This window comes from Etheostoma spectabile, chromosome 16 (genome assembly GCF_008692095.1).
Source record: "Etheostoma spectabile isolate EspeVRDwgs_2016 chromosome 16, UIUC_Espe_1.0, whole genome shotgun sequence".
NCBI lineage: Eukaryota > Metazoa > Chordata > Actinopteri > Perciformes > Percidae > Etheostoma > Etheostoma spectabile.
In genome coordinates this window covers 23,435,627-23,446,676 of record NC_045748.1, presented here as the reverse complement: position 1 = coordinate 23,446,676, position 11,050 = coordinate 23,435,627, and the positions used below count along the sequence as shown (strand labels likewise).

Genomic DNA, 11,050 nt, shown 5'->3' with positions numbered 1-11,050 from the left:
CAAAGTGTGCAAGTGTACAAGTGGAGTGGTGCAAGTGAAGTAGTGCAAGGCAGCCATTGTGGGTCTATATTTCTATTATGTCTATATTTGAAGGATCTGAACCTCACAGTTTATATCCAATGCAGGACATATTGTGTCCTCTATCTCAGCAAGTAACGTGTCAGACTTCTTGTGGGGTAAACCACTTTGCAACCTGTTACTACTGACGTTTTTCATAACCACAATCTTTCCCTAGCTTTCACCGTTCTGTAGTTGCCACCTGGACATAACATATGCAAAGTTTTAAAAACATTGGCGTTAAATGTGAAACAAGACTCTTCAGCCACACAATCCCAACATGTTCACAAGGACTTTGCTAACATCCATCTATCCGCTTATCTGGTATCAGGTCTCGGGGGCAGCAGCTCTAGCAGGGGACCCCAAACTTCCCTTTCCCTAGCCACATCAACCAGCTCCGACTGGGGGAACCCGAGGCGTTCCCAGGCCAGGTTGGAGATATAACCTCTCCACCTAGTCCCGGGTCTTCCCCGAGGCCTCCTCCCAGCTGGACGTGCCTGGAACACCTCCCTAGAGGAGGCGCCCAGGAGACATCCTCACCAGATGCCCGAACCACCTCAACTGGCTCCTTTTGACTACTCCGATCTCATCTCGGATGACTGAGCTTCTCACCCTATCGCTAAGGGAGACGCCAGCCCCCCCCCCCTCCTGAGGAAACCCATTTTGGCCGCTTGTACCCTGGATCTGGTTCTTTCGGTCATGACCCAGCCTTCATGACCATAGGTGAGGGTAGGAACCAGAACTGACCGGTAGATCAAGAGCTTTACCTTCTGGCTCAGCTCCCTTTTTGTCACAACTGTGCGATAAATGGAATGTAATACCCCCCCACTGCTCCGATTCTCCGACCAATCTCACGCTCCATCGTCCCAACAAGACCCCAAGGTATTCAAACTCCTTCACTATGCTAACATGATAACATGAAATAGCTTACTGGGATACTTGATGGAATTGAGCCATTGTTAGGGTTATCCATTTCAGATGGGCTTTTCCTACTAGGACAAGTCAAAATGTTGAAATAAAAACAGTCTAATTTTGTTGCTCTTAACAAAATTATAACTCACATAATTCTAATTTCTACTGATCATTTAACTTCTCGACAAGCAGAGCTCACGCCTGACTAAAACTCAACCTCTACCCTGGGGCACGTGCCAATCAGAAGGTTGGTGGTTCCATCCCTCGCCCTGCAGTCCCATATCAAAGTGTCCACTGAACCCAGAGTTTAAATGTGTATCTGATGAGCAGGTGGCACCTTATGAATGATGAATGGTTCCAGTACTATGTAAAAGCACTGTGAGTTATTAAGATTGGAAAAGTGCTACATAAATACAGTCCATCTGTGTTCCACATCTTTAGCTCTCACTGCAATTACATTAACCTCTTTTGTAAGTTAGGCAGCCATGCTATTGGGTAGTACCATAGCAACAAGTCAGATGCAAAGCTTCTTGCACCTTTTGAGCTCTTGTCTCTGTTACTAGGGACGCTCACCGCTGCACTTTGCATTTGACCATGAAACAAAAGCTGGGACCCTGTTTGATGGTTTGATGGTTGGGGAGACGGCCAACATGGTAACAGCCAGCAATGGTATTAATTACACGCTTTCACCTCATTTTGTCATTTCTTTTGCAGTCAGCCACACCCGAACAATTCATGCTCACAAAATCAAACATTATTTGATTTGTAAATCTACATATGTATTTACTTTTAGCCTTACTCCGTTTAAATGGTGGCATACCTTTCTACATTGTAGGGTTAAATTAATAAATCTTTTTAACGTCTTTCCTGGTGGAGATTTACACGTGGCCAATGGTTAATTCTTGGTTTATACAGTATTGTTTAGCACTTTTTGGGTAAATATAAAGAAAAAATAATTTTTAAGGAAACTCCTCATTGCCCATTGCCTCACAGCTTCTGAATGTCCACTTAAGAGTTCAGGCTCCAAATATTGGTTGGATGCACAGTGTGTACTTTAACTTTAAAGCTGTGTTTTTTAACTTGGACCCTATTTTTCCAGGTTCTTGTGTCTAGGTGACTGATGGGAAAACAATCTCTGAAATTGCAAGATTGCTGCAGTCAGCATCAGCAACATAAACGTAAGTTTATTGCGCAGCTTCAATTTACGTCCACAGAAGTGCTCGTTTTGCCACTGACGGCTCAGATTATTTTGCAAAGTGTCTGACAACATCATGGAAAGAATCCCTACAGACGTCGACCTCTACGTTAAAGAGTAAGATCTGCAAAATTGCTGTCCCCAAATCAACCGGACCCCATTTAAATAAACTCTAATTTTATTGTCATAAATTGCACGTCATTCAAAGTCAACAGAAACAAAGTTAAACTATCAAAAGCCATCCTGGTTTGTTTTTCCATTGTTCCAACAATCACTGTTCTGGTTTGGTTACAATAAACACAGAACATACCAATTTACATGTGAAAATATATTGAATTTATACGCGCTAAAAGCATTGTTTATTTAAATGGAGTCTGGTGGGTTTAGCGACTCCTCTCTCAGGGCTGTTTTTAAACAAAAAGGATCTTCCTCTTTAACAAAAATAGAATAGATAGAATAGAATGCCTTTATTGTCATTATACCAACAATTACACTGTACTGTGCACGAGATTAAGCATCCCTTGCAGTGTTGACACAAAAAAAATAAAGAATATAACAGTATAAAATATCAAAAATTAAAGTCAAGATATAAGTGTAGTGACTGTCAAGTATACATATATAAATCAGCTTGAATAAGCATAGGTAAGTGTTAACACTCAATAAATAATATTGCCGTGATGGAAGGAAATGATTAAGTACTAATATTAAGTAAATCATATTGCACAGTAATGGAAAGGTTAATGTTATTAAATATGCACGTATGAAATGAAATTGCACAGATTCCAGTGTCCTATGAGGTATTATATAACAGTAACAGTATAACAATAATATTGCACAGTCGGACGGAATGAAGAAGACAGTCCGGGGGCGGGGGGGGGCTGTGGAGTGGAGTCAGTGCATATGTGAGTTCAGGGGTGATTCAGGGTCGTTATGGCCTTCGGGAAGAAACTGTTTTGAGTCTGTTGGTCCGTGCTCTGATGCACCTGTAGCGCCTTCCTGAGGGCAACAGGTCAAACAGATCAGAGCCGGGTGGGAGCTGTCCTTTATGATGTTCTCTGCTCTGCTGAGGCAGCGGGAGGTGTAGATGTCCTCAGGGAGGGGAGAGGGCAGCCGGTGTTTCTTCTGTCTGACCTTACAACCCTCTGCAGCCTCTCCCTGTCTGCCACGGTGCAGCTGCCGTACCATACTGTGATGCAGTAGGTCAGCAGGCTCTCGATGGATGAGCGGTAGAAGGTCAGCAGCAAGTTGGAGTCCAGGTCGTGCTTCCTGAGGACCCTCAGGATGTAGTCGCTGCTGGGCCTTCTTGATGACCGCTGTGATGTTGGCTGACCAGGAGATGTCAGCTGAGATGAGGACACCAAGAAACCGGAAGGTGTGACCCCTCCACACACACTCGCCTTGATTACAGGGGGGCTGGTCAGTGCTCTTCTTCCTGAAGTTGATGATGATCTCCTTGGTTTCTTGTGTTCAGAGACAGGTTGTTCTCCGCACCAGCGGCCAAGTTCAGGACTTCCTCTCTGTAGCTGCCTCGTCTCCCTTTGAGATGAGTCCGACCACTGTGGTGTCGTCAGCAAACTTGACGATGAGTGTTGTTGTGGTCGGACTGCAGTCGTGGGTGTAGAGGCAGTACAGGAGGGGGCTCAGCACGCAGCCCTGGGGAGCCAGTACTCAACATACGAGTGGAGGAGAGGTGGGGCCCAGTCTCACCTTCTGCGGCCGATTGGTGAGAAAGTCCTTTATCCAGGCACAAGGTGAGAGGGGGGGAGCCTAGAGTGACTAGTTTGGATATGAGAATGTCCGGGATGATTGTTTAAGGCGGAGCTGTAATCCACAAAGACATCCGACGTAGCTCTGCGCTGCCCAGGTGGCTCGTGCAGAGTGGAGAGCTGCGATGGCCCTCTGTGGATCTTTTTGTCGGTAGGCAAACTGATAGGGGTCCAATCTGGGGGGAGGTAGTCCTTGATGTGTTGGAGAACAAGTCTCTCGAAGCACTTCATGATTACGGGGGTGAGGGCCACAGGACGGTAATCATTTAGGCTGGTGATGGGAGACTTCTTCGGCACTGGGATGATAGTGCTGATTTTAGGCAGGGGGGGATGACTGCCTGGCCGAGGGAGGTTGAAGATCCTAGCAAAGATGAGGGCGAGCTGGTGAGCACACCCCTGAGCACCTTGCCAGAACTCCATCTGCCAGCAGCCTTCCTTGGATTCACTGCTAGGAGTACTCGTTCAACGTCGTGCTCCTTTACGGTGAGAGGGGTGGTGTGCAGGAACCAGGTGTGGATGGGGTAGGGATGGGGTAGTGCAGAAACCAGGTGGAGGTGTCGGCAGGGCTGGGCGGGTTGTGGTGCCTCAAAGCGAGCAAAGAAGCAATTCAGCTCCTCTGCCGCTTCGCACTGAAGTCTCCTGATGATATCACAGCCCCTGTAGTTGGTGATGTCATGTATGCCCCGCCACACCTCCCGTGTGTTATTGCTGGACAGATAAGGTATATCTCTGTAGGGATTCATTTCCATAATGTTGTCAGACACTTCAAATTATAATTTACCTGTCAGTGACATAAACAGCATGTGTATGACAAATGCACATTTGTCATACAGGATTACAGTGTTCTTGCTCAATACAGGACCAATTTCAAAGATACATGCTCACATTAGTCACTTACACACCAATGCATAGGAAAATAGGGTCCAGGTTGAAAAAACTTAAGTGTTACATTTAAAGTGACACTGATCAATGTATTCAAAATAACAATAGATGTGTCACTCGATTCTATAGGTCCCCTCCGCTCTAAGAAGCTTTTTAGTGTCTTTCACCGCTTTGTTTTTGGTTTTATGGCCTGCAACTTTACTGTTGAACTGTATCAGCAAAGTGAAGGCCCTCAGTGGTTGGTGGAAACCAAAACAGAGCTAAAAGGTAGGGTGGCCAACAGGGGCCAACGCTCATTAATTTGACCACACATGCGCTGCAAATACACACAACACAACCGAAATATATAAACGCGCTGCAAATACACACAACACAACCGAAATATATAAACGCGCTGCAAATACACACAACACAACCGAAATATATAAACGCACTGCAAATACACACAACACAACCGAAATATATAAACGCACTGCAAATACACACAACACAACCGAAATATATAAACGCACTGCAAATACACACAACACAACCGAAATATATAAACGCGCTGCAAATACACACAACACCACCGAAATATATAAACGCGCTGCAAATACACACAACACAACCGAAATATATAAACGCACTGCAAATACACACAACACAATTGAAATAGATAAACGCGCTGCAAATACACACAACACAACGGAAATTTATAAACGCGCTGCAAATACACACAACACAACGGAAATATATAAACGCGCTGCAAATACACACAACACAACCGAATATATAAACGCGCTGCAAATACACACAACACAATTGAAATAGATAAACGCGCTGCAAATACACACAACACAACGGAAATTTATAAACGCGCTGCAAATACACACAACACAACCAAAATATATAACGCGCTGCAAATACACAAAACACAACCAAACTATTAAACGCTGCAAATACACACACCACAACCGAAATATATGAACGCACTGCAAATACACACACAACCGCACATATAAACACACACAACCAAAATATATAAACGCGTGCAATACCACCACACAACCGGAATATATAAACGCGCTGCAATACACACACACAAACGAAATATATAAACGCGCTGCAAATACACACAACACAACGAAATATATAAACGCACTGCAAATACACACACCACCACCGAATATTAAACGCGCTGCAAATCACAACACAACGGAAATTATAAACGCGCTGCAAATACACACAAACAAACGATATATAACGCGCTGTAAATACACACAACACCACCGAAATATATAAACGCACTGCAAATACACACAACACAATTGAAATAGAAAAAGCGCTGCAAATACACACAACACAACGGAAATTTATAACGCGTTGCAAACACACACACAACGGAAATATAAAAGCGCTGCAAATACACACAACACAACCGGAATATATAAACGCACTGCAAATACACACAACACAACTGAAATAGATAAACGCGCTGCAAATACACACAACACAACGGAAATATATAAACGCGCTGCAAATACACACAACACAACGGAAATATTAAAAGCGCTGCAAATACACACACCACAACCGGAATATATAAACCGCCTGTAATACACACAACACAACCAAAATATATAAACCGCTGCAAATACACAACAACACAACCGAATATATAAAGCGCTGAAAACACACAACACAACCGAAATATTAAACGCGCTGCAAAACACACACACCACGGAAATATAAACGCGCTGCAATACACCAACACAACCGGAATATATAACGCGCTGCAAAACACACAACACAACCAAATATATAGCGCTGCAAATACACACAACACACGGAAATTATAAACGCGCTGCAAATACACACAACACAACCAAAATATATAAACGCGCTGTAAAAACACACAACACAACCAAAATATATAAACGCGCTGTAAATACACACAACACAACCAAAATGTATAAACGCACTGCAAATACACACAACACAACCGAAATATATAAACGCGCTGCAAATACACACAACACAACAAAAATATATAAACGCGCTGCAAATACACACAACACAACCAAAATATATAAACGCGCTGCAAATACACACACACAACAAAATGTATAACGCATGCAAATACACAACAACACACCCGAAAATATAACGCGCTGCAAATACACACAACACAACCAAAATGTATAAACGCGCTGCAAATACACACAACACAACCAAAATATATAAACGCGCTGCAAATACAGAAACGATACAAAACCAAAAGCACATAAAACCCGAAAAAAAGAAGTGATGCAAAAAAAAAACATACAGATTACACAATGGAAGTTCTCCAGGCTTTTAGGGGGAGCGCTAAGTAGAACAGCTGGATCTTTTTTTGTTGCGTCTGCGTTTCTTTTTGCATCACTTCTTTTTTCGAGGCTTGTGTGCTTTTCTTTTTGCATCGTTTCTGCATTTGCGGCGCGTTCATGTATTGGGTTGTGTTGTCTGTAGCTGAATGCTGCGCATGCGTTGTCAAATTAAAGAAGTGGTTTTCTTAATTTGCTTGTGTTTTGTCTACAGAGAAGAGTAAAAATTGGACTTTTTCATCGGGGGGGGCAGACACACAACTTCAAACAAATGCTAATGCTGCTCTTTTTCTGCTGGATGATACATGTGTGACGTAAATAGCAGATACTGGACGTAACTCCAGTTCTACGAATGAATGAAATGCATCTAAATACATAATGTCAATGTAACTCAACGATTTTGTCGCCCTGGGTCCTCCAAACAGGCCAGTCCGGCTGTGGATAGCACTTTGTGTCATTTATACATTTCATACAATTGATCTATTATTCCAATGATGGGACCGGGCCAAGTGGGTACTTGAATATGACGTCACATATTGGCAAATAGAGACATATTTGATCAAATGTGCCATGTGCATCTTTTTCAACCCCACTGTTTGACATTAGGTCCAGTAACATCCCTTTCACGTGGCATTCATGTCAAAACCCTGATTCGGAGTATGCGGCTTGTTGACACAAGCACAACAAAGCCTGTGTGTTCCAGTCCTGGATCACAGGTTTAATACAGGTCAGGCCCCCTAGCCTCACCACTGCACTTGGGGAAAACAGTTTGGACGATATGGTTTTGTCCTGATTCGATTTTTTAACGACACATGGATGCCGATTTGATTTGTACTGCGATTTTTGTTTTATTGCGATTCTAGAAGTGCGATTTTCTTCTTCTTCCTTAACAAAAACAACAGTCGAATAATACACTTCTAGAGAGATATATCATGAGACGTTTCTAAAAACTGCTTTCTAAAAATAATGCACATTACATGGCAGTCAGTCAGTCTGACATGTACTTTATCGATTTTAGGCAGAAGAATTGATTTAGAAAAACGTCTAAAAACGATTTTTAAATGATGTATCTTTACTCAAGCTATCCATCACAATAGTTATTAAGATAACTATATGCTGCAGGAGTTATTTCACAATGTGTCATGTTCCATTTGTAGACTATTAGATGTCATAGTCAAAAGACAAGATACAGTAAGAGTGATTGATTCAGAGGGGGGGGTTCAGCCAAGTGAACTGCCCCCTAGCCGATGAGGATTTACAAATCATAAACATCTATGACACATAGAATATCAGAAAGTGAGGAGAATTCTGAAATAATAGGAGGATTTGAAAAAAACTACATCCAAAAACGCAACAGCCACTCTGTTTAACGTGTGACTCTGTCATCCAGCAGCAGGGATGGGAACCAATGAAATCATTGATTTCCCAAAGTAGCCTGACATTACTAATCAATTGTAGCCTACAGTTGCATATGAAAATTGTCATTTTCAAAATAAAGCGTTTTACTTGCCTCAGTGTGGACCGGGACGCAGAGAAGAGCAGGTCGGTGCGTGGAGGCTGGGCTCGGTCTGTGTGTGTGTGTGTGTGTGTGTGTGTGTGTGTGTCACATCACATGTCAGCGCGCGGAGTGACCGTGTGATGACATTGAGCCTCGCGGAGCCTACTCTGGGTCACGCCCATGCACCGACTGCCCGGCTGCACTGCGCCCTGCGCGCACGCGCACGCGCTTTAGTCACGCACTCTGCTGACTAACGCCACAGAAATCCTGTACAGTCATCTGCAGGCATTATGTGACTGGGGAAAAACGGGAATAAAACTACAAAATATATATTCAATAACAGTTTCAAAAGTGATAAAACATAACTTTACAGATCTCCCAGCTGTGCAAATTAAATCTGCAAAGGTTCCCACTATCCAAAACACACCACAAGGTTTTTGTAAGTGTACAATGAGGAGATAACCATTTTACTAAAAAAAAGGTATAGCCCTTAAATGATCATACAATATGCACGGTAAAAAGAATGGGGTCCGAAGTCCATAACATAACAAGTTGTGATAATAATGGAGTGTGTGTTAATATTGCAATACTGCATTTTCCTTCTAGACCACCTGATTTGATGTCTTGTTGGCTGAGGCACATCGTCAGTACTCCCTAAAAGTACTTACATTACACTGCTGTAAGAATGTATAGAGTTATTTTACTGTCAAATATCTATATTCCTGTTGTCATCATCAGTCGGAACACATGTGTGTGTTGCATGTGCAGTCTCCGGTCCAATTTGACATTTCTGACAAAAAAAGATCCAGGGCGCTAGTTCACATGGCCCTGAACCAACTTGGGTATTGTAAATATTAGTATAAGCATACATGATGTAGAAATGAGCATGTATAGACTAAAGAGAGAGGGCCTAAGATCTTAAATTGAAAAAATAGCCTATTATTTAAAAGTTCTAATTGCCTGGTCAGGCAACAATCAGACAGGCTAAGACCATTCTGTCTGATAACTCTCATGGTTTTTATTTTCCAGTTTGAGCTGTTGAACTCAGGAAAGAGGTACCAGCTTCCTCTGTGTAAATATAACTGGAATACGCACTCAGTTGTTCCTCTCGCAGTTAAGCTCTTTAATGTATATCTGTGACTGTGATTTATGAATGAATAAATGAAATAGGTTTTTTGTTTTTTTTTATACTAAGACTGAGTGCACGGATGCAAGATATATTGAGTGGTTGTAGGTATGTATGGGTGAACAGAAGAAGGTAGGAAGGATTGGCTTTTATCTCATTTAGTATAGAAAATTTGTAATCTGCAATTTTTTACAGCTCTTTGAGTAGCCCATATGTTTACTGTACATTTGTCTTTTAACTGTTTTAACCCTGTGCTTTATGTTGTGTGTCTGTTGTAACTCTTGCAGCAATGTCACTCAGTGTCCAAAGCAAATTTCAAAGGGAGACTACTAAAGATACTTTGACTTTGACTTTATCATATAATTTGACAATCACCTAGCAAACAACATTCTTCTGAGGAAATAATCCCCTTTTAAACCTGAATATTCAGTTTGGGTTGGAATGCGAAAGGTTCAATGAAAACCTTTGTCTCCCTGTCAGAATGTTGCTGCCTCTGCAGTTACTGGGAAGAAAATGTTCTGCTTTAAGCTCTGGGGTTGGTGGTCCAGCTCTACATTAACAGGGCAAGCTATAGAAATTCAATGAGTGGACTATATTCAACTGACTGACTAACAACTGACCAACCGTGCTATCACTAAACTTATGGCAAAACTAGGGCCACTGGTGAAAAAAGTATGTGAGTTCTGACTTTTTTCTCAGGATTCTGAGATTAAAGTCAGAATTCTGACTTTATTTGGAGAATTCTGATTTTTTTTCTCAAAATTCGGACTATTTTCTCAGAATTCTGAATTTTTTTAATTCTGAGATTAAAGTCAGAATTCTGACTTTAATTCTAAGGCAAATTTAATTTAATTCTCTTAATTTTTATAATTATGAGATTAAAGTCAGAATTCTGAGAATAAAGTCAGAATTCTGAGTAAAAAGTCAGAATTCTGAGAATAAAGTCAGAATTCTGAGTAAAAAGTCAGAATTCTGAGATTAAAGTCAGAATTCTGAGAATAAAGTCAGAATTCTGAGTAAAAAGTCAGAATTCTGAGATTAAAGTCAGAAATCTGAGAATAAAGTCAGAATTCTGAGTAAAAAGTCAGAATTCTGAGTTTAAAAAAAAATCAGAATTCTGAGAAAAAAGTCTGAATTCTGACTTTTATTCTCAGAATTCTGAGATTAAAGTCAGAATTCTGAGTAAAAAAGTCTGAATTCTGAGAATAAAGTTAGAATTCTGAGAATAAAGCCAGAATTCTTACTTTAATCTCAGAATTCTGAGAAAAA

At 41.5% G+C, this 11,050-nt stretch overlaps 1 protein-coding gene across 2 annotated transcripts in view; it reads right to left on the bottom strand.

Moving 5' to 3' along the window:
• pip5kl1 (phosphatidylinositol-4-phosphate 5-kinase-like 1) overlaps positions 1-11,050 on the bottom strand; it is a 31,487-nt gene that overhangs the window by 16,560 nt on the left and 3,877 nt on the right. Inside the window, exon 1 of one of the 2 annotated variants that reach the window (XM_032539247.1) lies at positions 8,668-8,847. The exons of the other annotated variant lie outside the window; for it this stretch is intronic. The gene's annotated coding sequence lies outside the window, so the exon portion shown is untranslated. Of the gene's footprint in view, positions 1-8,667; positions 8,848-11,050 lie in introns of those variants that run through there. 2 annotated transcript variants of the gene reach the window in all.